We start from the raw sequence: 25,556 nt of genomic DNA on the forward strand, positions 1-25,556 counted from the left end.
AGGCAGCTGTCTTGGACTCTCTGTTTGAGCCAGCTGGGCTGTGACTGGCGATTAATTAAAAACAATCAACATGAACCAATCAAAGATCCTCCTGTTGCACTTCACAGCAACAGATAATCAATGTTTACATTTTGTTCCTGAGGCCTCTCAGCTTTTTTTGATTTTTTTTTTTTGAGGCAGGAAGCAACTCTTTTAAGCAATGTGCTCCTTCTGTCAATACATTTTACCTGCCAACCATCAGTGAAGTCTCTTTCATGAGCCTCTTGTTCTTACTGGGCTTTAAGTATTTTCCATTTTTGTATATCCAGCAGAAGATGGAGAGATATGAGAGAGGTGGATATAAGTGACATAATTTGTAAAACTCACCTCCAAGATTTTAAAACAAAGATGTAAACACCAGACAATGCAGTAATGAAAAAAAACATGACAACATAGTGAAAAAAAATACATATTTCTCTAAAAATTGTTACAGATATGGCCCCTTTCCCATTCAATTGCTTCAATAACTCCTTTCCTGTGTCTGCCAATTTTTGTCTTTAGTTCTCTAAAGGTTTTCATCTCTGCCTTACTGTTGTTTTTATTATTTGTACTGTGGATATATTTGTGGCATGTTGCATCAGGCAAAACAAACATTAGACCATCCACAATTTTCAAAGTGTACAAGCTAGACATCTTCTATGACACGAAAAGGACATCTTTTACAGAACTTACAATTTATCATTTATTTTCTGTTACACTGTGTGCTAACTTATTAATTTCTACTACTTCTTTTATTTCATTCCAAATATCATCTTCTAGATGACTTTTAGGTAGATATAAATGTCATGAGATGCTAACTTTCCAAAGGATGAACAAACCACAAAATGGACCAAAAAAAGTGAAATGCCAGCCTACAGGAAGGCAAAGAACTGCTGTAAAATTAAGAAGCCAAACAAAAAAGAGATGGTTTTGGACTTTCACATCTTGGGTATCATTTACATTCTGTACCTGTGGGGAATCAGGGTTGCTAACAAGGTACTGTTAATGATCTGCTGGCAAACGTTGTCCTACAACATAAAACTAGATTCCTGATTAACCAAAAATCTTCTAATATATGTGTCTCCTTCTCATGGAAAATTATGACCTTTCTTGCAAAACTTCTAACTCAAAAGACCTTGATATTTTAGTGTTTATCCTTCTAATTAATATTTCCTATTGTCTTTTCACAAACCCAGTCCCCTTTCCAACCAATTCTATTTGGACATGGATCACCTCTCCTTGAAACAGGTTTCAAGCTGAATGTGTTTTCCTGATTTTACCACCTTTAAGTGCTAATTTTTGACAATAATACAAGGAATAACAAGTCTCTGGGACTAGCAATGTCCCAGTTGCTAAACTGGGATCATTAGCTCAATTTCCAGAGCACGGTGATCCTCCTATTGTAGTTTGTGTCATGAGCTCTTCTACAATTTTTTCGAACTCTTTTTTTAATATAATGTACTGTACAAGAAAGAGCGACTTTCATCGTCTTTCTCACTACACGGAGTCTCTAAAAAAATGTCTGTCTGTAATAAAACATTATTGATTGTTTTTCCTTCAGCTAACTTTAGATGTTGGATTTCTCCTTATGTGTTTTAGTATGAATATTGCTTATTCGTTATTTTGAAAATTAAAATTTAATCCTTAGTTCCTATTAATGCTTTTCATGCATTTTTTACCCTTTCAGCTCTATGGGGGTTTTAATGCTTCCTCTCTCGGTTTTGCTTTCCTGATTTCTTATGGAAATTTTTCCTTCTCAATATCCACTTTCCTGATCTTTGTTTTTCTCTCCTGGGAGCTGCCACCTTTTTGGGTTTAATTAATGCTGCCCTACTATTATATACATCACATACACTAAAAAGTTCTCTAATCAGAGACTTATTAAAATTACATGGAAACTGAGGCTTTTAAAGAAATTTGGCTTCAAATAATTCCTATTTCTTGAGAAAATGAAGGCATTTCTTGAGAAATATGGCCAGCTACTCCTTCAAGCAAATTCTGCTCTATATCAAAGATTTTCTATCTGGTCTTTTGCATGCTTCCCAGGTGAGTATTTACTGGAAGCAGGCAGGATAAGGAATTAAAGAAAGGAAGGGGTTAACTACTGCCCCTCTGAATCCGCTCCCTCACCAAAAATGTCACAATTCACATACTTCTACTTATTGAGTGTTAAAAGCAATATGATGCATGGAAAAAGAGATAGTGTCTGTATGATCAAGTTTTATCATCCTCTTTGAGACACTTTTTTTTTATGATGCCAAAAGAAGGCATGTCACTATTATGAGCTCCATTAATATTTGGGCTATTTTGAATATTGAGCTGCAACCTGCATGTTCTTTCTGACCTTGAAATCCAGGGGCAGTCATGATAAATCTAACCTCTTTCACATCAAGTAGGAAATTTGTAGTCACTGGAGATCAACATGAAGCCCCATGTCTAATTTTAAAGCACTGTGTGTATTTTTATTAATTCTGGTATTTGTCATGATTTTAAACTGCTTCTTATGTCCAGCTTTTCACCTGAACCTAGACTTGTCTCATCTGCTTGTTTGATACCAAGACACAAGTTATAACTAGGGAAATTTCAATTACAGATTAGAGAAAAAAATAGTACACAAGTTATTCAAACACTGAACACGTGTCAAGACAGGTGTAAATGAAATCTGCAACCTTACAGATATCCTTGACTGGATACAACTCTGGTCAAGCCACTCTGCCTTGGAACTGAGCCCTGCTTTGAGCAAAAGGAACTGGATTTTCCTGGAGATTCTTTCTAAAACAAATTATTCTATGATTCAGTGTTTTGCTATCCTGAACTCACTCTATGTGATGTGTTTGAAAAGCTTTATCTCTTAGTGAATAAAGAATCAGACTGGCAATTGTTTACAGTAGACGAACAGCTCTCCTAGATAATAATTCTTTCATTTAACATATGAATTAATTTTTACAAAACCTACAGTCCTTCTGCTAGCCTTCCACAGAATCTATCTGATGGGGTCAACACAATGCAATTGCAGAACATTTTATTCCTCTGAGTATTATGTAGCACACAGCAGCTTTCTGAACAAAATATAAACTACTAGACACCACTATAAACTACTAGACATGCCCAATGATGACAGTATCCTCTGCAGTTTATTCAAGAACAAGCACATCTGTTATCCTGTGACAAGCACTTGCCTTTTGTAAGAGTCCTGACTAAGCACTGCAGGAGTGAATCCATCATTCCTGTTGCTGCTTGAGCTCTGACTCCCTCTCTTTCCATCCCTGTGCCACCCATCCTGTACGTTATGAACTCCTCTGCTTGAAACTTTTACTAAAAAGGGAGAAAAGCTGAAGACAGAGAGGCATCTTCTGCATGGTAGAAGACACAAGCAGGCTATACAGTGCTCCATGTGACTGCTGGAGGGCAGACCCAGAATCAGGGGGAATAACTCCCCTTGTGGGCGAGAGGACGTGACCCACAGGACCAGACTGAATCAGTAACAGCAAGCTCTTGTGTATGACCCCACACATGGCCAGACTTTCTTCCAGACATGGAAAGAAAGGTGAATGGGCTGTGCAACATGATATGGTCCTTCTTTGCACTCATCTATCAAACACTGTGTAGACAAAGTGTTCTTATGAGAGGCCAGAAGCCATTACTTGTAGATGAAGCTCTCAATATTGGAGCTCAGTCATGCTGACAGGGCAAAGTAGATGGGATACTTGTGCCTCTCTTCCCTAATGGAAGATCATCTTTGCCCAGTTCATCAAACCAATGCTTTATCATTCATCTCTCACACTTTTTTTTTCTGTGAAGGGAATTTGCCAGTATTTCACACATAACCTAAAATGAATATATTAGCTCAGCAACTTCCATAAGACATCATCCATCATCTAGGACCTACTCAACATGTGATATTTTCAATGGTTTTAAAAGTTGCTTTTAAATACAAGCTGAGCATATTTAGGAAAGAAGAGAAGGAAAAAATATAGATAAATAAATATAGAGAAACTTACTTTCCATGAAAAAGAACTCCTTGGAAAGGTTCACTTGCGGGGAATACAAGAAATGCCTTTTCTTCTCCACATGGGCAAAAACTGGTAGAAAGGAGGGAAACAAAATTAGTAGAGCAGGAATACAGCTGGGAGACTTTTCAGTCTATTTTCTCTGAAAGAGAGGAAGGAGTCCAACTTCTCTAGTTTGGATAGAAACAGCCATATGTTGAGATTTCTGTTTAGAGAAATATATTGGGTAAATCTCATTTACTAAAATTATTTCTGTAACATAATCCAGTTATCTTTACAGATCTGTTGTTGATTTTAAGCCTCTTTCAATATTATGTGCTAAACACTCTGAAGTGCTATCTCTTCTAGCAACCACATATTCACAAATGTTAGCAATTCACTAAAAAAAAAAACCCAATCTAAAGGCAGAGCATCTGAAGAGATAAACTGTGCTCTGAAAGAAGAGTTGTAAAAACATATTGAAATACTTTCCTCATCCACAAATGTCACAGAAGCTCTTTGATAGTTTCTACTTTTCCAAAGACAGTGCAGTCTCTTCTCCAGCACAGACCAGAAAGTAACCATCTTCTGTGGGCCACGGCATTCATGTTGCATGGAGAAGCTTTGCTGCATTCTGACTCAGCAGGAAATGACCATCGCACTAGATTTTTCCAGCTTGTGCTAAGCACAATGCAAAAAACCCCACCCCAAACTGCTTTACTAATCTTACATTTGAATAGACAACGTTCAAAGTGCCAGCAGCTATCACATGTTCAACCTGTTTCATGCCACATTTCTGCTAACACTGGATGGGTTTTAACAATGGGCATTTCCCTGTCAACTCCAATCAATGAGAGAATGTGCACAGGAGTTACAGAATGTGATGTACTGATCCATGCTTGGCTTATGGTCAGCTCTCTAAACTGCTATGAAAAATGCCTCCATTCTTTTCACAAAAGCTTAGTTTCCAACAGCATAGGTAATGAGGTTATTCCTCCAATAACTATGCTTGAAAGAGAAACCCCACAACATATACAGCAAAAAAGTTGTGTATTATTAACTGCTGAGACTAATATAAAAGAGAAACATTCTTAACAGAAGTTTGTTACAATGTTTAGAGTCTTTGCTTGATCTCTCTCAATCCTCTACAATGTCACAAAAATGCAAAACACTTGAAATTATAACTTTTCATATTTGAATTGGAATTCATGGGTCTCTAATTATTTAGTATGGGAAGTCATGTAATATTAATGTGCCATCTCATGCTAAAAGAAAAAATAAACAGTCTTTCTTAAAAATTATTATTCTTTCCCCCCCATCCTGTTAAGTAATCAGGGAGATTTTAATGTAACAAGGTTCACTTAATTCAGTGTTTGACACAGGCTCTTAGGGTACTTTTTACCTCCTTTGCCTGTACGTATTCAATATCATCAACTCCATTTCTATTAACAACATAATTTGCAATACTTTTTTGTTATTCCAATAACTCACATTATGTGTCAGGTAGTAGTGGAAAATGGTATGAATATACAGCAAATCCCTTATTGAAACCCTACTATTCTCAATTACTTACTTTCTAGCTACAGGCTACTACAGTATTTAAATGGATCCTGCAACTGTGGTGTAGAAAAAAATGTTTTATTATTTAGGTTTGTAGGCAAAACCGAAACCTCCTCCAATATTTCTTAAGAAGAAATTTTCCCTCATATAGAATTCATGAGCTATTTATGTAGTAATATGCCGAGTGACTACTCAATGTGACATATGGTTGTGGGTTGCTTTGTAGCTGTTTAGGAATAAAACTAATAAAGGACAAAGCATCTGAGCTTCTATTAGCTGTCTTGATTTAAACTGACTTAATTAGATTAAATCAATAAGTTAAAAGAGATGGCTTGAAATTTGTATCTAAAATGGTAACATTTAATTTTGGAAATATGTGAATTAAATAGAATTATTCCTTTTAAATTGTTTTGAATTCTTTCACAACCTGCTTAATGGGCTGTTTAGGCATTTTCTCTTGCAGTTTTCTCACTGCCACTGGCTTTTCCTTTAGGACTCTGAAATCAGTAAGCAATCTACTCCAGTTAATATAAACTTCACAGCAGAACTCATGACCTTACTACTATTTCAGGGAAAGGTTAGACATTCTCCTCTTTTGTAGTAGGGGTGGGTTTTGGTAGCTTTATCAAATAAAATAGAGTTCTGCATCTCTGCTTTAGTGCTTGTGCCCTTTAGGAGCTCTTCTGAGAGCTGAACAGACTGTAGGACATTGGTTCTAGAATATGACTTGAAAAGATACAAAATTATAAATAAATAAAAAGCTTCCAAGTATTGCTTAATTTAGGCATAAATATTTAATCATTTGGCCTACAGATATGTCTAGCATTTATCTTTATATTAGACACTATTAAAAGCCAATATGATTTTGTATTAGGTTTCAGAACACATGATGAGAGCACCATAGAATTTTACATCTTTGCTCTTGCTTGAGTATGCTACTGTGTGCTTGAATGTAAGTAATTAAAATCGGTCCAGAAAGGCAAGAAAATAACTTCTGCTTTTCAAATAAACATTACTCCTAATAGAAGATATTAAGTAACATACTCAAAATGTAACATCCCCAAAATATAACAGAATTCTCTCTCTTTGGTCATATATTCTGTTATATAATTTGGGAGAGACCAGGTGAGGCAAAATGACAGAAAATTTATCTTGATTACATCATTCAGTGAGAAATTCCTCTGCACACAGGGGAACAATTTTAATGCATTACAGTAAGTTCCAATTAACCTTCAAAATAAGATTTAATAGAAAGTAAGCGTGGCATTAGCTTTGTCCTAATGGAACTGAAAACAACTGCAGAATAGGCTAGAAAAGAAGTTGTACTTCTTGTTTTTTCTATTGTCCTTAAGAAAAATCCACCTAATACAAGGATGTTTAACTTTGTATATTCTGTTTCAGGTATTTTTGATATGACTATATACAAAGATTTTACTATATTGTCTATTTTATGTTGATAGCGCAAACAGGAATAAAAAGGGTGGACATTATACAGGGCAGCACTGATACTGGATTTTATGTCTTTACATAAATTTGGTAACAAGGTTTTCTGCTTTAACTACTGCTCAGAACTTGCATTTGATCTTGTTCAGAAAGGAAATGGTAAAAAACAACTGCAGTTCCTTCAGTCACAAGAATATTGAAAACTCTACATCAAAATAATCCAAATCCAATACAGATTTCCACTTACAAACAACATTTTTAGACCTAGTCTTCTACCAATGTGTCCTGTTTGAAACACTGGCAACTAAAGTCTGATCCAGCTGATGCTGCAAATAGCCCCAATAGCTTGAAAAGTGAGGGGTCTGAGGAAGCAACATTCTAACCTGGATCAAGTAAAGTGTAATTTTAATATTTCATTTAGTTCCCCTAAAGCATGCACCTAAAAATACTTATTTCTGGGATAAAGATTATTCTTATTTTAGCAATACAGCAAAGTTGGCATATAACCTCTCCTCAATCAACATTCTTATATCTACTATTATTATTCTTATAACATCATTATCATCACTAGAATTTCAATGCAACTAAGAATTTTTAAAAAAATCTTATTGATGTATTTAAAAAAGAGCAAACACGAACCCCTCAGATGCTATAAAAAGCACAATTATTAGTAGATCTGGTTGACATGCAGTAAAGTTGTATGTCTTCAACAGCGTTCCTGGGAAATGAACAATCCTAACAGACAAGTGTCAGCAGGGAGACATTAACTTTGACAGCAACATGTACTGCCCTTTTACAACAGGCTTGTAGAAAAATTCCATTTGGCCTGATTTGTACACAATATGCAAAAAACCAGTTACTGCATGCACACCCACCATTCTAGACACAGGTATGCGAAATAAAATTGCAGGCACTGAGAAAGCAGATGGGAGGAGGGAAATTAATTTGTGTCAAATGACAGGCAGAGCTTTTATTCTATTACTTTAAGGAATACAGGAATCATGTGAAACAAGAGCAGCTTTAAGTACTAGTCTGGTAGTATCTTTGTAACTACTGGGGATGATCTGGGAGTGTCAGAGCTCCATAAATTGCTTCATCACCAATGTCAGAATCGCTGGAGTGTTCTGCTGATGAGACTTGCTTAGCTCAGATTAATGCTTATAAAGTAATTAAACTTCTGGGGGACTGATATGAATTGTTCAGCTTTAACGTGTTATTTAGCAGGGAAATGTGCTATTTTTTTTACTCATTCTGAACTGTCAGTGACAGAGTTGAAGTGCTACTAGATGGAATATTTCAAGCAAAGGACAGAACCCTTATGGGCTGAGACTCTACATACAGTGCCCTTTGGGCTGTATAAGAGGAGCAGAAAGAAGCTGCAATTTATTCATAAGATGTATCAGAATCCAGTTAAGAATGCAGTGTATCTCCCTCCCATGTGTTTGTGATAGAAATATACTGCCACAGCAGCAGATAATCCAATCAGGTCTAAATCGGATCAATAAGAACCTGCAAAAAATCAGAAAATCTGCACTTAGGAAATGTGCTTCAGAAAGAGCTGCATAATTCTATTCTGGGACAAGGGCAGCCTGGACTTTACTAATTTTCCATCATTCAAAAGAGTTACACTGGTTAAGTCTCACAAACTCAATGAAGGGTATGAAACTGTCTTTTCTTTTGAGCAGAGCTACAGCATTTTGATGTCATTTGCAACTACAGTGGTTGAAAGGTTAAACGAAATGAATGTTTGAAGTCTGCCAGTCGAGCATATTCAAAATACAAAGTGCATGAGAGGAAAGCATCGCTTCAGAAATTTTGGAAGTAATCAAGACATATTCAGATTGTATATTAAAATAATTTAAAAAACCAAACCCCAACCAACACACAAAACAGAGAGAAGGTACCTAAAATGGGATTCTAAAGGTTTAAAAAGCAACACAGTCCACAGAGAGCCCTTACACTTTCCTATTAACCCATAAATTTAATTTTGTGTAAATTAATAACTGAGACCAGGTATTGGTATTTTTTTAACTGGTAATAGTCAATGGGGATTTTAGTTTTAAGTGTTTTGCAACATGTACTTCAAGACTAGCAAAAAGAACACTAACAGGTTATGAATGTCACTTAGTATAATAAAAATCCCAACATCATCACAGCAGCTCTTCAGCAAGTATTCCCAAGGATATCAGGTTTTCTATATCACAAATGAGCAGCTTGGCTAAGACTTATGGAGTAAAGTAGGAAATGAAAAACATTTCTTGCCTTCCACTAAGTAAGAAAATATTTTTTTGATAGAAACATAACCAGGAACATTTTAAAACACCAGATGTTTTAAATGACAGCTTTCTTTAAACTATTTTAAATAATGAATCTCCTCTGCTCTGCTTTCACTTAAGCAAGTGAATATAAGGCTTCTGAATGTTCCACTGTGTAAGTTTCTTTTCCAAAAAGTGATACTAGAAAGATATGCTAGGAAGTGAACCAATTAACTAGACATTAGGGGATAACACATATTTCACTGTTTTTCATTTCCGGCATGCTGAATGCATATAATCTGCAAAGACTGAAGATCTAGGAAAAAAATCCTATATATATGTATTATCTAGTCAAAAGCTAAGAAGCATTATCCTTTATTTATGTTTGAAGCACCAGGATAGCACACTGCTGTTTGTTAGCCTACTAAACCAAAGTTTATGAAAGTTAACAACTATTGCCCTAGTAATCTGTGCAAAAAGCAGCATCCACTGTGAATCTTTTTCACATCTCTGCAAACACCAACCACATAATTTGCAGCAAGTTAAAATAGACTTTTCTCCTTGGGCTTGGTTTCTTGACAGAAAGAATTCTCCGTGAAATTGATTAAAATCCAATTCTGCTCCAGAGTCAAATGATTGCAATATTACTTGAGAGCTTCTGAGCTCATATTTGTCCTTCCGTGCTTCTGGAGGACTCTTTCAGAAAGTGCACCCAAAGAAAGTGCACCCCGAGGAGCATTTCTCAGTAATTGTGGTGGATACATTTTGCAACAGTGAGTACATCTACACTTTAAACTGCAGCGCAGAGTTGATATAACTGAGAGGGATTCAAAGTGGAACCAAGCTAGCCATAATAACACGCACTTCTGGATGAGTTAAATTAATCTGGCTTGTAGGAGAATCAGCCAGCCTCATGTACCATTTCCCACAACTATCATCCTGTGCTAATATGCTGAGCTTTGTCTACAACCTGTGCCAATTTATCTTGCCTATCTGTAAGCCATCACCATAGAGTGTTAAGCTACAGAAAACTGCATTTTGAAATGTGATAGGAGATACCCTAAAGGACAGCAAAAGTTGTACCTTTCATTCTCAGATATGTCTGTTTGAACTGGATATCTGAGGATCAGTAACCATGGAAAATTGAGACTTTCATCTCTACTTACTAAAAAGTTTATGCAAATGTTGCTATTCACACAATGTCTGTCAGTGCTCTTCCACACAGATACCTTCCAAAGTTTTTTCCTGCACATAAACACCTTGTGTATATGAAGTGACAAGACTTACAGTAGAAGGTTTGAGGAACTTAATTTTTATTATTTTTCTCCCTGAAAAACAGGGAGAAAATAATGAAAATTATTTTTCTGAGTTTCTCCCAGACACTCTGGCTTCTGAGTGAGCTTCACAGAACACTGATATGTGGATATAGCATAAGACAGAGGTGGATTAGGGGAGAAGCAGCTGCTTCAATAGTGAATTTTATGTTAAGTAGATTCACTAGGCAGCCCTAGTGCCCATTTTGTTTTATTAATAAAGCATTCCTTGTCCACAGCAAAAGATGATAGTATATCATACTGTCTATGCTCAAATCTCTAGCTTTCAAGGATCCCAGTGAATTCTGTAAAATCAAAAGCTGTAAAATTCTGTAAAATCAAAATGGATTTTGATTCTGTAAAATCAAAATGCATTTTCACACATGCATTTATGGTATCCTACAGCAATAAAAGCATTCTCTCCTTTTTTGTCAGTGTGGTCACAAGTCTTTTGGCAAGAAAAATGGCAACACAGCATACGGATAATTCATTAGACAAAAAATCTCTTGTGTAAATCAAGAGTGATTCAACCAAACAAGTTGCAATGCTTACATTAATGTCAACAAATCACATTGGCTTCTCTTAAAAATCCCTTGTTTGAGATAAAAAGTAGTTTTCCTCTTGCTTTCCTTATGGTAGCCTGTAGGTCTAAAGATGTGCTAAGAAAAACTTTACTTGAGGGATTTGTTTGTCAAAACTTGTCACGGAGTTTACCTTGTAAAATGACAGCAGGAATTAAATCTTGGATGCAAACATTTTCTTAGGATGCACATGCAGGGCCTTTCTCAGGCAAAATGCTTATTTATTCGGTAACAAGGACAAAGCTGGAAGAATTAAACTACTACTATATGCTTTTCTTAATTGCTATTTCACAGGATACCTTTTTGATGTTTCTAATATTTGTTACTGCCTCATTTATTCAGTTCCTAAATCTGTAATCCCTGCTAAGGCAAAAGTCATACTGAATTGACTAGAAAACTGACACAAACAACCATCAATTTTTCCTTGGCTCTGCTACTGAAAAAGAAAATAAATTTAATTGTCACATTATTAAATCTTGGAAACAACTTGTGCTTCATAATATATAACTCCAACCAGGGAACATCATCAGTAAACAACTATGATGGCATCTAGTCATTCATAAAAACCACAGGATACCGTTCCCTTCCCCAAAAAGATAAAGTTCTTTTAATACACTGGGTTATGCAGAAAGGAGCAGACAAGATCTCAAGGACACTGTTTATGAATACATGAATTGTGGCAGTCCCATTGGCAGGATATCAAGTCTGAAGGACTTACTGATTGAACATTATGTGAATGAAGTATTTGATACACTCACACAGACTCAGCATCACATCCAAAGGAGACACTGCAGCCTCAGATGTGTCTCATATTCTGTCAACACACCAGGTGGAACCACTGGCTTGTTACATCAGTGGTTATGAAAGAACTGGAGATCCCACTCACCATCCATAGCAATCCTTAACCATTTCACACAGTAAGATTTTAACTCAACTACTCAAGAGAAATTAACTAAAGCACTGCACATTAGTCTTTAAAACCTATAAGGCATCTTACAGCAACACCTTAATAACCGTATCATTAAGCACAAGACCTAAATGGAGCAAAAAATGACCTTCAAAGTAAATGCTCACGATCTTTTCTCTCTTATACTTGTGCAAAGCCACTGGGCTCAATTCCACTGTGTTACTTTTGTTGCCTGAATGCAACGGATCACAGAATACAATTTTTAAGATTATTACCTGAAAGTCTTGGGATCCTTACAGAGGAGAGTTGTGAATCAGAGAAAAGAGATTAGCAGTATGATGACTTGGAGAGACTTTGCTGTAGGGAGTGGACAGAGAGGGCTAAGTGCAAGCGAAGAAAATTTAGGAAAAAGCTTTCTAAATTAGCATGCTAAGGAAACACATCTGGAAGCATGTACAGGGGGAGAAGGACTGAGTGGAATAAAACCAAGTTTGATACACAAGGTGAATTTGGGGGGGGGGGGGATTTAAAAAAACCAGAATTATACACTTTAGGAAAATGGCCAAGAAAAGGCACAAGGGGGTTAGGGGGGAAGGGAAGCAATGGAAGTGTTTAGTCAGCTAGGCAAGTGTAGGTTACAAGGTGTATGTAACAAGCGACAGGAATCAAATTTTAAAAGTTTTAAGGCACAGAGAGTGGTGGGAGGTGAGGAAAATGTGTGTTATACGAGAATAGATGATACAAAAATTTGGTAGTAATCTGAATATGAAAAGAAATGGAGTAATGAAATATACCTTTTGCTGCCCACCACACTGATGAGAATGAATGGGGATAAATAGTAATAGACTGATAGAACACAAAGGTATTTGGGATCAAACTGTAGCACTCATTTTGATACTGAAAATACCACTAAAATAGCTACAGTGAAATAGCAAAGTTCAGGAGAAAGCTGTTTTATTTAGTTGTACATCCTTGAATTGTCAGACCACAACCATGAGAAATTTCATTTACAGAGAATTCATTTACAGAGAATTCTACTAAGGGTAAAGGCTGGTGGGGTTCACAGAAGATCCTTCAGTGTTTTTAAAGAAACTGTATTTTGTCAGACAAGTAGCAAACCAAAAGCACAACTCCTGGCCTGTGCTAGAGCTGACAGATGTGCCTGATTTTGAGTAACAAGCCTTCATTCTGTATGTCCAACAACATTGCAGCAGAGCTGAATGAGAGAGATTACTTGTGGCTCCAGCCTCATACAATCAGCTTAGCACCATAAAGAATGTGACAAGATGAGGTCTGCAAATTGCACAGTTCAGTCTGGGCACTGTATTTTTTTTTAAGTGGATACATAATCCTCATTGTTTGTGATTGATCCTGTCTCAGCCAACAACTGAGATGGCACTTCAATCCCAAGTCCCTGAAGTTCAGAGGTTTACAGCCTTCTGATCAGAAAGATACACCGAATGAAATTTTTTCTAGTGCAAGATTATTTAAAACTAATTTTATCCTCAGAAATGCCTTTTTTTTTTTTGTACCTAGGTTACTTAAAACCATTTTTAAAAAACAAAGCATGGGTAGCTCAAACCAATGAAGATAAAAGTGTAATATTTAAGAAATTACCATAAACCTATATTATACTAATCTTATGTCCTGTGCAGTGAAGTTCATGGAACATACTACTGCTTTCAAGTGACAGAACTACAGAACAATTTACATTGGAAGGAACCTCTGGAAATCATCTGGTTTGAACCTCACATCCTGAAAAGTCCAGAAGACAATATTGCAGTACTGTGTAGCAAGAACTTAGAAGAGCTCAGTGTGAAATCTTAAGGAATGGGAGGGTGCTGATCACACACCAAACCACGCACTCACAGAGCACCCAGACACAGGTAACCAAAAGTCTGTTCAGCATTGATAATGGAGATACAATGGTACCAATGATACCATTGATAATGGAGTGACGTGGTGAAGAGGACATGCCTCATCCTCATTTTTATGTTGGCAAACACATGCTGCTGCTGGATGTGCATTTCTGTTGTCTTCAGACAACAGCAAACAATCTATTCTTCCCACCCACTTCTGTGAGTCATCGGGCTTTACTCACTGTCTCCTGAAGTGGGTGTCCTTGGAAGGTCACTTAGATGTGCGCTGTTATCTCCATGACCTCATCTGGGTGCCATACTCACCGTCCTTCTCTCATGGTCACTTTGGGGCTTCTACACCCCTTCAATCCCATTCTCACCAAGGTGCCCACTACACTTCTCAACAAAAGCAGAGACAGGTCTGAAGGGCCTTGTCCATTTGAGCATTATGAACCCTCCCCATGCTGGAGGGTTCACAAAGCCCCCAGGCAGTGACTCTCAGTGAGGAATGTAGTTTTATTTCAACCACCCATGAACTGCACTATCAAATAAAGATAAAATTTATATGTATACATTTTAACAGGAACATTCACATTTCCAAGTATTTTTCTTTATAATATATATCGTCTTTGATTGTTCTGATTTTCAAAAGCAGGTCTAACACACAGTGCATTTTCCAGCAAGTGTTAAAAAGGAGAAAGTGTGTTGTTTTACTCACTGTGCTTCTACACTCATTAATCTATTATTATCTATTCAAGAAAATGCATAGATAAAAGCTGAAATTGTAATTTTCACATTGAAAATGAGCACTAGTATCTCTTCATTAAAAGAAACCACATCAGATAGAATATTGTTGCTAGTGATTGTTGTTCAACTGGAATAAAACACTGCATTTCTGAAAATGCAAAATACAAAAAAAAAGAAGTGGAAAAAAAAGAAAGAAAGTGGAAATCCGAGGCCAGGTTGGATAGGGCTTTGAACAACCTGGTCTAGTGGACAATGTCCCTGACCTCGGCATGAGGGTTGAAACTAGATGATCTCTGTATTCCCCTCCAAACCAAAACATTCTATGATTCCATGAAAAATAGCTCAATATATTTCTTTAAACATTATGTTAATAGATTAATGCTTTAATCTACAAATATACAATATATTGTACATATACAATATGCATGTGTACAATAATGTTTAGCTGGATAATTTTATCTGATATTTGAAGAAAGTAATTCAGTCATAGCTGTCCTCTACTTGAAAGGGAGTGACACACACATACAAACACAGACATTCCCTGCCTTTAAGCCCACTTAAATACAAGATGTCTCTATTGAAAAGTTGATTCAAGACTGAAGAAAAGAAAGATTTAACAGAATTATCAGGGAGTTACTAAAATAAAAGAGAAGCTTTGTTTAAACAATTTAAAGCTGGGGCACAATGGCATTATCACAATGCTGAGTATTAATTATTATGTTTGCTCTTTCCATCCTGTCACAATGATGAACAATAATGATAGCACAATGTGAGATATTCACCATTTAGCTAATTCGCACAGTCTAGGCAGGGGATCAAATAAGTTTCTATACTGTCTATTCCTTAACAATGGCCCTTTTTGGTTCCAGTGTAACTGAAAGAAACCCAAAAATTGGTGTGACCTGTGCATATCTTCCTTGTCATATCCCAGTGCCTAAAAGCCAGCTGCAGGAACACAACAACTTAACTTCAGTCTTTCCAGTGCAGCTGGCACTCTGGAGAGGCAGAGCAGAGATCTAGGACTCAGTTCCCTTTCTCTCAGACTTGCAGCAGACAGAAAAAAACAGAGAAAATAAAATTAACCAAGTTTCATGGACATCTGGAGCTGTATACAAGATGTGAGCTTTGTTAAGTGTCCTCCCTGGAACTAGTGGGTTGAGCTGAACAGACCCCCAATATTTACCCACTTCCTTTCAACATAATTCCCTGTGGTTTCCCCATTATCACTTTGCTCATCAGTGAATGTATGATGCTTGCTGTTTGCTGCCTAGCACACTGCATTTCTTTTTGCAAATGGATGAATAACCATTCATATCTCTGACTAGAGTCTTTCTTTTGCTAGAGATATGCAACTGGATGTGTGTGAGGCAGCTGCTCAGTATTTGTGTGCCAGTCTGACTGGTCCAGTATGTCATGGTGGACAGATGACGTCAGTTCTGGAGCTGGCAGCACAGGAACTGGGCCACTGCTTAGTGCTATGAATGCTGATGAAATTGCCTTCCCAAGATTTGTTTCTTCTCTCAGAACAATAATGTCTTGCAATATATGGGTTCAGTTTGATTTTTTTTTCAGGCTTTGCCCATTGTCTAAGAGCTCTGCACGCCTTCAGTGTATTCTCTAGAAAATTTGATACAAGCATTGCAGTGTGTCTGGTAGTGCAAAATTAGGTATTTTAACAGGCATACTGCCAGAGAAGAAATTTCTTCTCATACACATGCCAGTGCAGAAATTCCACTTGTAATTAATATTTCTTCCTGGAAGACCCCTATCATCCATCTTCCCCACCATAAAAAAGCACAAGCCAAAACAAACAAAAACCCCCGCAAAACACATCAAACCACTCCAATCCATTGAGACTCAAAACTGATGCCAAATACTATTATCTCCTTCTTTGGAATTTTCTGACATACCCTACTTGTTGCACTGTCGTCTGTTTAGGCACTATATTTTGCACAGTAAAATCTGTGTTACTGTGTCTTGTTCACAAAAGTTATTGCTAATATTTTAACAGCAAATAATGAGCCTAATCCATCAGCTATGTGCATTGCTATAACACAGACATATGCATTTGAATTTTAAATTTTATGAATATACAAACATAAAAGCAAGTGTTTGTTGATATCGACCCATATCAACCCTCCAAACATTCCCAGACAAAAGCAACTCTTCAAACATGATCAAAGGAGCTCTGGACCAGCAGCAATGGAGTGATATGAGCTTCACTTTTCAATACAGACAGCCACGTGCTGATCATTGTATATTTTTTATTTCCCAGTATTTACTATTTCTCATAGCTTTATTTCATGCCTCTTTTTACTCTTTATCTGTGCTTCAGTTGACATAGCTAATGCGTGAGCAGCAAAATAAAACACACAGGGTAACTCTTTGAAACAAAAAAACCTCTTTAAAAAGAGATCTTAACTCTTTTAAAAAACAAGATCTTTAACTCTTAAAAAAAAATCTGTTTCAATGAGGCTGGCTTTTTTGCACACAGACAGACAAGACTGTAAGCAGAATAAAAGAGGGAAAAAGCTAAGCATAGGATATAACACAGCTAGTGAAAGAAATGCAGAGTAAAACAGTAAAAAGGAGGAGGCATCAAGTATGCAGCAGGATTGTTTATTACAAGTTCCTATTTTACAGTGAATGGATAGATAATTCTGGTTTGGACACCTGCACAGAATTATGTCCACAGTTGCACTTTACTGATCATACTGTGTGAAATTGTTTCTCTTCTTTGAGCAAAAGGCAAACAAAAGGTTACAGGGATGAACGTGTTTGTAAAGTAATCTGCATCACTGGATGCAGAAAATTTCCACACCTGTATCTATGATGTCAATTTATACCCTTGGTCTGTCTGGCAAATATAAATATACATGTCCATATATATGCATAATTTAAAATACTCTGTCTGTCTTGAGAAGGTACCATGTATAAATGTGTGTGCATGCACGTGTGTGTGCATGTTCTAGAACTAGAGAAAAGCTGTTACCCTCTCAAGATATCTACAGAATTTCAAATACACACACATGCACTATATCAGCTATTTGTAAAATGACAAACAGTGAGTGAAGCATCCTGTTAATGTTATTAAAACTGAAAATTAATTATAAGACTGGTACAACTGACATTTCTCTTCATGAATAATTTTACTTTACTGAAACAGAAAATAGATAGGCCACTTAATTTTTAAAAGGGCATAAAGTTCAGAAGGCTGTTCAATCTATTCATAGCCATACCTGAATACCAAAACTGCACTCTAAATGAGCCACCCCAGAAAGTTTCTTTCTATGCGTTTTTTTTTTTGCCATTCCTCCCTCCTCTCAGTCCCAAAGTCAATGAGAATTCATATTTTAATAAATCTGTGTCAATATGCATTAGTGAAGCCTTACATTTACACTGATGAACACACAGAGAACTGTCCTTAGAGTCTAAAAACCACACTTCAACATGAAGCAGATGTGTTGGCCATCTTACAATAAATTCATAAAAAGAATCTTCTTAAATGCTGCCATTAGCACAGCACACTACTTTGGAACAAGCTGCCTTGGGAGGTACACCAGGAGAAGGAAGGGAGATACCACTGCACCCAGTGATATCTCTATTTTGATAGCCTTCTCTATTCTAGGCTAACAAAATGCTTTTAACTTGCCTGTCAGGTGGCATAGTTGAGCAAAGCAGTCATGTAAGAAAGTTTCATTAATCCTTAAGAAACAAATAACACAAAATTTACGGGAAACTCGGTTCACTTGGGATTTTTGTGGGATTTATCAATATGTAGTATTATTACTTCACCTTCACATCACCCGCACACCATTTGTTTTCAGTTCTGACTTGCTCTTTCCAAGTCTTGTAAGAACTATTTCTCTATTTCCCCATCCAAAAAAAAAAAGCATCCTTCTTCAGATCCCTACCAGAGCACATGTACAATCCCTGTATGCTTAAGTTCCACTGAAAGTAGATGTATGGTTAAGTGTGATCCTATTGTCTTAAGAGGATAATTTATATTCTAGATTATGATTTTGCTAAATACAACAATTAAACCAGAAGTGTGGTGCTTCAGAAGGCATTTTGGTGAGCTTCCAGGGACTTACCTGCCAGCTGCCAAGCTGGCTTAGAGCTCTAGGCTCTATCTATTCACCCATCCATCACCAAAGGGTCTGAATGACTGATAACAAAAACAGATGATTCATTGTTGGTATGCTTTCTGTTCCCTCTTTGCCCTATGGAAGACATGGCATTTTAAGATTAAGGTTGATATTTCAGGCTAAGACAAACTTACAATATAAAGAGGACAGTTTTTATATTACTGGATAGATACTTGTTCCTAATTTTTAGAACACAGAGAGGGCCAAAAATTAATTTTTTCATTGTTAACTGATCTTGAAATGAGCAGGTACCAATGCCTATCAACCTGAGTGTAAATACTGTCCCAAGATGCTCTCCCTTTTTAGTCTTTTTAGATAGATCTGACTAGTAAGATAATATTTCATTTCCATTGACTTAACAAGTGTTATTCAAGGTGTTGACCTTGAATTTAATAGCACAAACATCAGGGACTTATCTCAGAGGCCCATTAGAAGGAAAAGACAACTTTAGGTCTGCTGTGGTGATGCCAGAGAAGAAAGGAGAAATACATTAGAATCTTGAAAAGCACAGAGAGCACTTCCACCTAACAACTTTGCTCAAGTGATACAAATAAAATGAGGCATGAATACACAAAAAAAAAGCTCTTCTCTTTAACATTTAAGTACTTGCTAGCTGCATTATTAGTGTATGAGATTACTGTAGAAAAAGCTTTGGCTATTCAGGTAAACTGCATACCTAATTCACACTGTGAATGCAGAATCATAGATTGGAACAGTTTTGGTTGGAATGTACCTTTAAAGGTCATCTAGTCCAACCCCCCTGTAATGAGCAGAGACATAGAGAAGTCACAGAGACAAATGATCTGAGTGTGAGATCTTTGCAACATGAATTTAGCAACATGGGAGGGAAACACAGCTGAGATACCTTTTTGGCAGTGGTGGGAGTCAAACTAAGGTATTTTGCACAGTCACAATGTTCACAATCTTTATAGGATTATGAGCAGTTTGGACAGTTTCTCACAGGAACAGTGAGACAGTCACAAAAAAAATATTCAGGAGCTGAATAAATCTCCTTCAAGGGAAAGCTTAAAAGAGCTCAAGCTGTTTAGTTTGTCAGAGAATGAGAGGCAACTTGATTACAGGAATAAGCATCAGCTACAAAAGTGCTCTTTGATTCAGTGGACACAGTAAAATATCTGTAATATACTGAAAGCAAATCCAAGTACTAGAGCATTACAAAACATCAGCATTCCACTGAATATATATTTTACAATACAGTTTTAGTCATAAAATTACTCATCATTTTCTTCCACAGGAAGCTTCACTGAGTTTGCAGTATAGTCGGCAGTTATTTAGTGATTTTTTTGGTTTATTCTCATTGTATAATTTGTGGCCCTGCAATTCACTTATTGTACCATTTGAACCTAGCATCAAACAGTAGTTTATTTTTTTAACTTTCATTTAGCTGCCACTTTAACAGCATAGAAGTGTAATTCAGTGAACTGAAAGATACAGGAAGATAAAAGCCCTCATTACACACACGTTATACAACACTCCACCTGGTGATTCAAACACTACTCAAAATTTCTGCTTAAGATATTCATAAAATTCTAGCCAAATAAACTAAATATTTTCAATATTGGTAGAAACACTGGTAAGCCTTTAAAGCTTTTTTTGAGAATTACTTGTAGGAATTGTTTAAAGAGTGGAAAGCCAGTATCAGCTTGAGTTTTGAGTATGTTGGTTTTTAACAGAGAATATTTCTGTGGAAGTATTCTGTGGAAATACTCTAGGTCTCCCTATTATGTATTGGGAGGCAAATGGCATCTGCAAGTTCTTGGTAAACACCTGCACTGTAACTCCTCAGTGGTCATGCCATACTTTCACATAAAGCTATTCCACAGCAGAAGCTTCAAGGTCAGATACTTTTTCAAGCAGAGCCTGATCAGGTCACTGTTTGTGAGTCACCAAGGGGGGAATATTTTCTTTCTGTTCACAGGAGAACATCTCCTGCCTGAGTACAGACTGGCTATCCATCTGAAATGGGAGTTTTCTTTCTTTGCCATGTGCTGCCTGCCAAGATCAGTTCCCCTGCCTGGAACAACACCTGCCCTGAAACTATTATGGAAAGGTTTGGGTTTTCTGACCAACACCTTCTGCCGTGGATATGGCCAACACAGCCTTAAAGGCTTACAAAGGGGGGCCTAAAAGAAGCCTTCAGCCCTGAGCTGGGCCATCTGCTGGGAGGAATTGATGCACACAGTCTAACACCAGATTTTCCTGTCCCAGTCCGAGTCATGTCTCAACCTGACTCTTCATACCAGTCCCAGGTAACCCTCCCACCATGCCCGTTGACTCCAGGGCCAAGTCTGCATCATGGGCTACACATCAGCCCCCACCCCCTTCTTCTCACTACAGCCCCATACACCATCAGGTTTCCTTACAGTTATTCTCAAAACCAGATTGTCACACTGCTTTCTTTTCTACAAGGCCACCTTTCTGCAAATAACTTGGGCAATTCCAAGCTGCAGTAGAAAAGCTAAGAGATAAGACAGTCTGTCCCTATTCCTTTCTCCAATTTCTGAACTACCACTAGTGGTGGTAATCTTTATAGATGTTATTTTCAAAATGCAATATATACAAAACATTTGTGAACCTGAGTCTTTCAGAGAACTACAGCTTTGTTACACTTTGGCTAAATTTCTTGGAAATGGCAAGAGAGATCAGACAGAACTTAAATGGATTTGAAGTCTCTGCTGAATGCTTTAGAGATGCTAGAACATCTCATCTTTTCATGCTATCTGGACTAAACTTAAAGTGCTGCTGAGTTATTTCAACTTCTACTGAAGTATCCACTCATTGGAAAAAATAAAATGGGAAAAGGAAAGGTGTGTTGAATTATGGCATTTATTGTGCTTAAAATGCTGTGCTGCATCATCTCTGCGGGAAACAACATTTTGAATGTTGTTTTAAAAAGTGTTTTAAAAAGGATTTGGTTTTAAAAAGTGTAGAGCTGTAGTAGGTTAAAAACTGCACATCTTGTACTTCTTGATTTGTCTTTGCAAATGAATTTTAAACCTAAGGTACATTTTGAAGAGGCCTGAGCTCTTTGCAGTTTATCACAGCATTTTCACACTCGCAGATGTTTTGTTTTTACTAGAAAGTCACAATTATCTTATGTTACAGTGTGATACATAAGGTACACATCTGGTCATACTATATTACTGTCAGAACAGTAGTTTATATTGGACAGGCACTGCTTCAGCACTTAATGTGTGCAAAGGCCACAGGAGAATTTCCTGAGCTTTGCTCTCCAAGGATCCCTAGTACTCCTTAGCAACCTTGCTGGGAGGACTGAAATCACAGCCTCCAGGCAGCAGGTGCTAAGTCTCCCTGTACACTTGAAAGAGCTGCTGGCTACAGCAAGCACATGTACATCTCTCTAGAAAAAATACTTAACAGCAAGTCATCAAACTAGGATATAGATAAAAATATTAAGACTGAACACAGCAAGAGGAATAGCGGCAAGCAGACTCCTGCAGTGGCCTTATACCAAGGCACAGAGTGCACAGCCTTAGATGATGCTTTTCAAGAAAATTTGACAACAGGCTTCCTAAAAACCTAGTCTAGACTGAGGAGCACCAGAAAGGTGTGAAATGACAGTCTGAGGGACTGTGATCTAATGGCTAGAACTGTTGACCACTAGAAGCCCTTATGCATGTCAGGCTATTTTATGGGGTGTATTATCTGTACTGAACTACTGCATTCTTTCCTGGTACTGCCTCAACTACTACATTTTTTCCACTGATAAACATTGTCTAGTGGAGTTTGCAATTGTTCCACAAGGAACAATTTTGGGACTGAAATGTCACAAGGCAGCAAAACCATAAATATTTTGCTTATCCCTTTCACTTTTAAGGCAAGATATTGAGTTCTGATGCTTCTCATTCTCTGCCATGCAGTTATGGGGGTAGAAGTGTCCAGGCCCTTATTATACAGCTGACCTTTTATTTCCTGCAAGTGCATTCAATTTCAGGTAGTCCACAGTGTGGACTTGAAATGCTATTTTCCATCATGCTAAACTAATCTGAGGTCTACATTTTTACACATTTTATGAACTCAAGAGTTTGCTTTCCAGTGCTGCATGAAAAACAGAGGTCATTCAGAAGGTTATAACTCAGCAAAACAACTGTTGTGACACTGTGGAAAGAAGAGAAGGACAACCAATTATAAACACTGGGGAAACCACTGCAATCCACATATCTAAGAAATTCCACTCTTTTCTCTTTTTTTTTGTGACTAATGTTTCTAAAAGAAAACCCCTAGAATTCCAGTCCACATATTATTATTATAATACTGATTTAAATGTTGTATTGAGGAAAGTTTAAACTTGATCAACACACATTTAAAACTTCATTTTATTTATACATCTCTTGCAAGAGAAGTCTGTCTCCATTTTCTTTTCTACTTGTATTCATGATTGCTGATGAACTGTATCTTCTCTTTCCACTGTTTTCACATAATTTACCTAATGGTACAGGTAGCTCCACTTTTCACTCAGCATTTCTTTTATACACTTCTCAAACTTCTTCCAGTCAATTCTTAGCCTTTGAGGTTTGATACTGCATTTGATATTACATTATGTATAGTGTTTTCAATCTCAAATAATCTGATATTTAGAGTACATATTACTTAAAATGTCAGTTCTTGTCCACCTACTCAATAACTATGTCCTCAGTCACCGTGTCCTCATCTCATGTACTATTTCCCTTTTTACCCTTGTTCACAGCCAGGAAGATTCCCACCTTGAACGTGCTGCTGGCTGCATACATGTCACAGCACAATTTTGCTTTGGTCCACGATCTCGTTTATTTCCTAAATCACTCAGCAATGAACAACGACTGCTCCCTAGGACCTCATCATGCGGGGTCAGCCTTCTTTCATCATCAGGAAGTTCCTTTGAATTTTAAACTTCTGCAGAAACCCGTGTCTATTCCCACAGTCACTACCATTCGGATGTTATTGATTACAGTCACCACAAGCATTGCTCAAGCTAATGACCTGCTAATGACCTTCCCATCCAGTCTGACATTCGTATCTCAGGAGGTGAAGACGCTTATTCGTGCCTAACCTTGGCCGCCCAAGACAAGCAAAGGTTTGTCACCTCTACCATCTTAGCCTTGTGACTCGGAAAGCTACACTCATTTTACCTAAAACCTTTCCGTACACTTACTCCTAAAAACAAGCAGTAATTGTCTTGTTTACTCTACAACACCAATCCTTTACATCTTTGTTGTTTTGTTGGGGTTTTTTTGTGTGGTTTGTTTTTTTTTTTTTTTTTTTTTTAAACTCAGTAGCGCATTTTAAGCCTATTACCCTATTCATCATTACTTTATAAACCTGAAGAAACGAAACTCTGTAACCCGCAAATTTCCGGTGGGGGGGGGGGGTCATATTTTTTACAACAACAACAACAGCAGCGAAATTATCAGTATTACTATGAAGGGGTAACCGTAAGGACGAGGAGCAGCGCTGTCCCCGGCGGAGAGGGGCGAGCCGAGCCCACCGGTTGCCACCCGGGGCGCGGAGCCCGCCCGTACCGGCGCCTCCCCGGCAGCCGGGGGGTACCCGAGGGCAGCCGGGGGGTACCCGAGGGCAGCCGGGGGGTACCCGGGGCAGCCGGGGGGTACCCGAGGGGAGCAGCCCCGTCCCGGTGCCCGCGGGAAGGGGCACCCGGGGCGCACCTGCGGCAGCCCTCCCGCAGTCCTCCCCGCTGTCCCTCGGCTGACACAGGCGCGAGCGCGCGGAAGGACGGACGGACGGACAGACGGACGGATGTCGCCCCCTTTCCCCGCGGCCGCCGCTGGACCCGCGGGAGCCGCTGTCCCTCCTGCGGCCGCCCCCCGGCGGCAGCAGCGCCCGGCCCGGCCCGGCCCGGCCGGGGGCGGGCGGCGGGCACCCCTCGCTCCGTACCTGTCGGGTGTCCTCGGCAGCGGCAGCCGCTTCCCCCCGCAGCCCCGGCGCGGCAGCGGGCGGCCGCTTTGTTACTACTCGGAAGAGCCGCGGCTCGGCGCCGTCGCTATAGAAACTGGCTGCGCCTCGAAGAGACACCGGCGAGTGGCGGGAGGGAGGCGGGAGCCGGGCGGAGGTGTAGGGGTGAGGAGCGAGCCGTTCATTCAGGAATATCCTGGCCTTTTCCTCCTCCTCCTCCGCCTGCAGCCGGCCCCCGGCACCGCCCAGCCCGGCCGGAGGTTGGGAGGGCGCCTCGCCGCCCTCACCTCGGCTGCATCCTCGGACTATGATGTGGTATCTCGGCTCAGAGCATCCCCGTCCCGGCTCTCCGCCTCCTCTGGGAGACTTGTCCCCAAAACACACGCAGATGTACATTCGCACTCCGAGAAGGGATCCCACGGCACCAGGGACCCAGGGAGCACCCATGACACGAAATAACCATGGGAGCTGACCTGAACTCTCACTGCTGCCCTCCTGCCTTTGCAGTTTGTTTGGTCCCACAAAAACCCCACAAAGCCCGTACCAAATTTTTAACAACAGTTTTTCATTTTGTGAAAGTGGTTTAGCTCCACATCCTCAGGTGATGAATTGCTTTTGTGTGGGAACTTGCTTCTGGGACCCCTCTGGACAGCAGCTCATGATCCAAGGGTGCCACGGGGTTTTTCTGCAGAGCATTTAGTGTTATGCAGCAGGCCCTAAGGGTTGAGGAGCTGAAGCACTTGTCCTGTGTGCTGCAAACAGGAAGGGAAGCATGGGTGATTGGAAGGAAGAGGAGGGAAAGGCT

At 38.6% G+C, this 25,556-nt stretch overlaps 1 protein-coding gene across 1 annotated transcript in view; it reads right to left on the minus strand.

The window, feature by feature from the left end:
* Window positions 1–24,893, minus strand: part of RNF182 (ring finger protein 182) — a 36,085-nt gene extending 11,192 nt beyond the window's left edge. The window contains exons 1-2 of the mRNA XM_036378874.2: window positions 24,734–24,893; window positions 4,020–4,100 (exon numbers count right to left, since the gene is read on the minus strand). The gene's annotated coding sequence lies outside the window, so the exon portion shown is untranslated. The remainder of the gene's footprint in view (window positions 1–4,019; window positions 4,101–24,733) is intronic.
* Between the last annotated feature and the right edge of the window lie 663 nt (window positions 24,894–25,556).

This window comes from Molothrus ater, chromosome 1 (assembly GCF_012460135.2).
Source record: "Molothrus ater isolate BHLD 08-10-18 breed brown headed cowbird chromosome 1, BPBGC_Mater_1.1, whole genome shotgun sequence".
NCBI lineage: Eukaryota > Metazoa > Chordata > Aves > Passeriformes > Icteridae > Molothrus > Molothrus ater.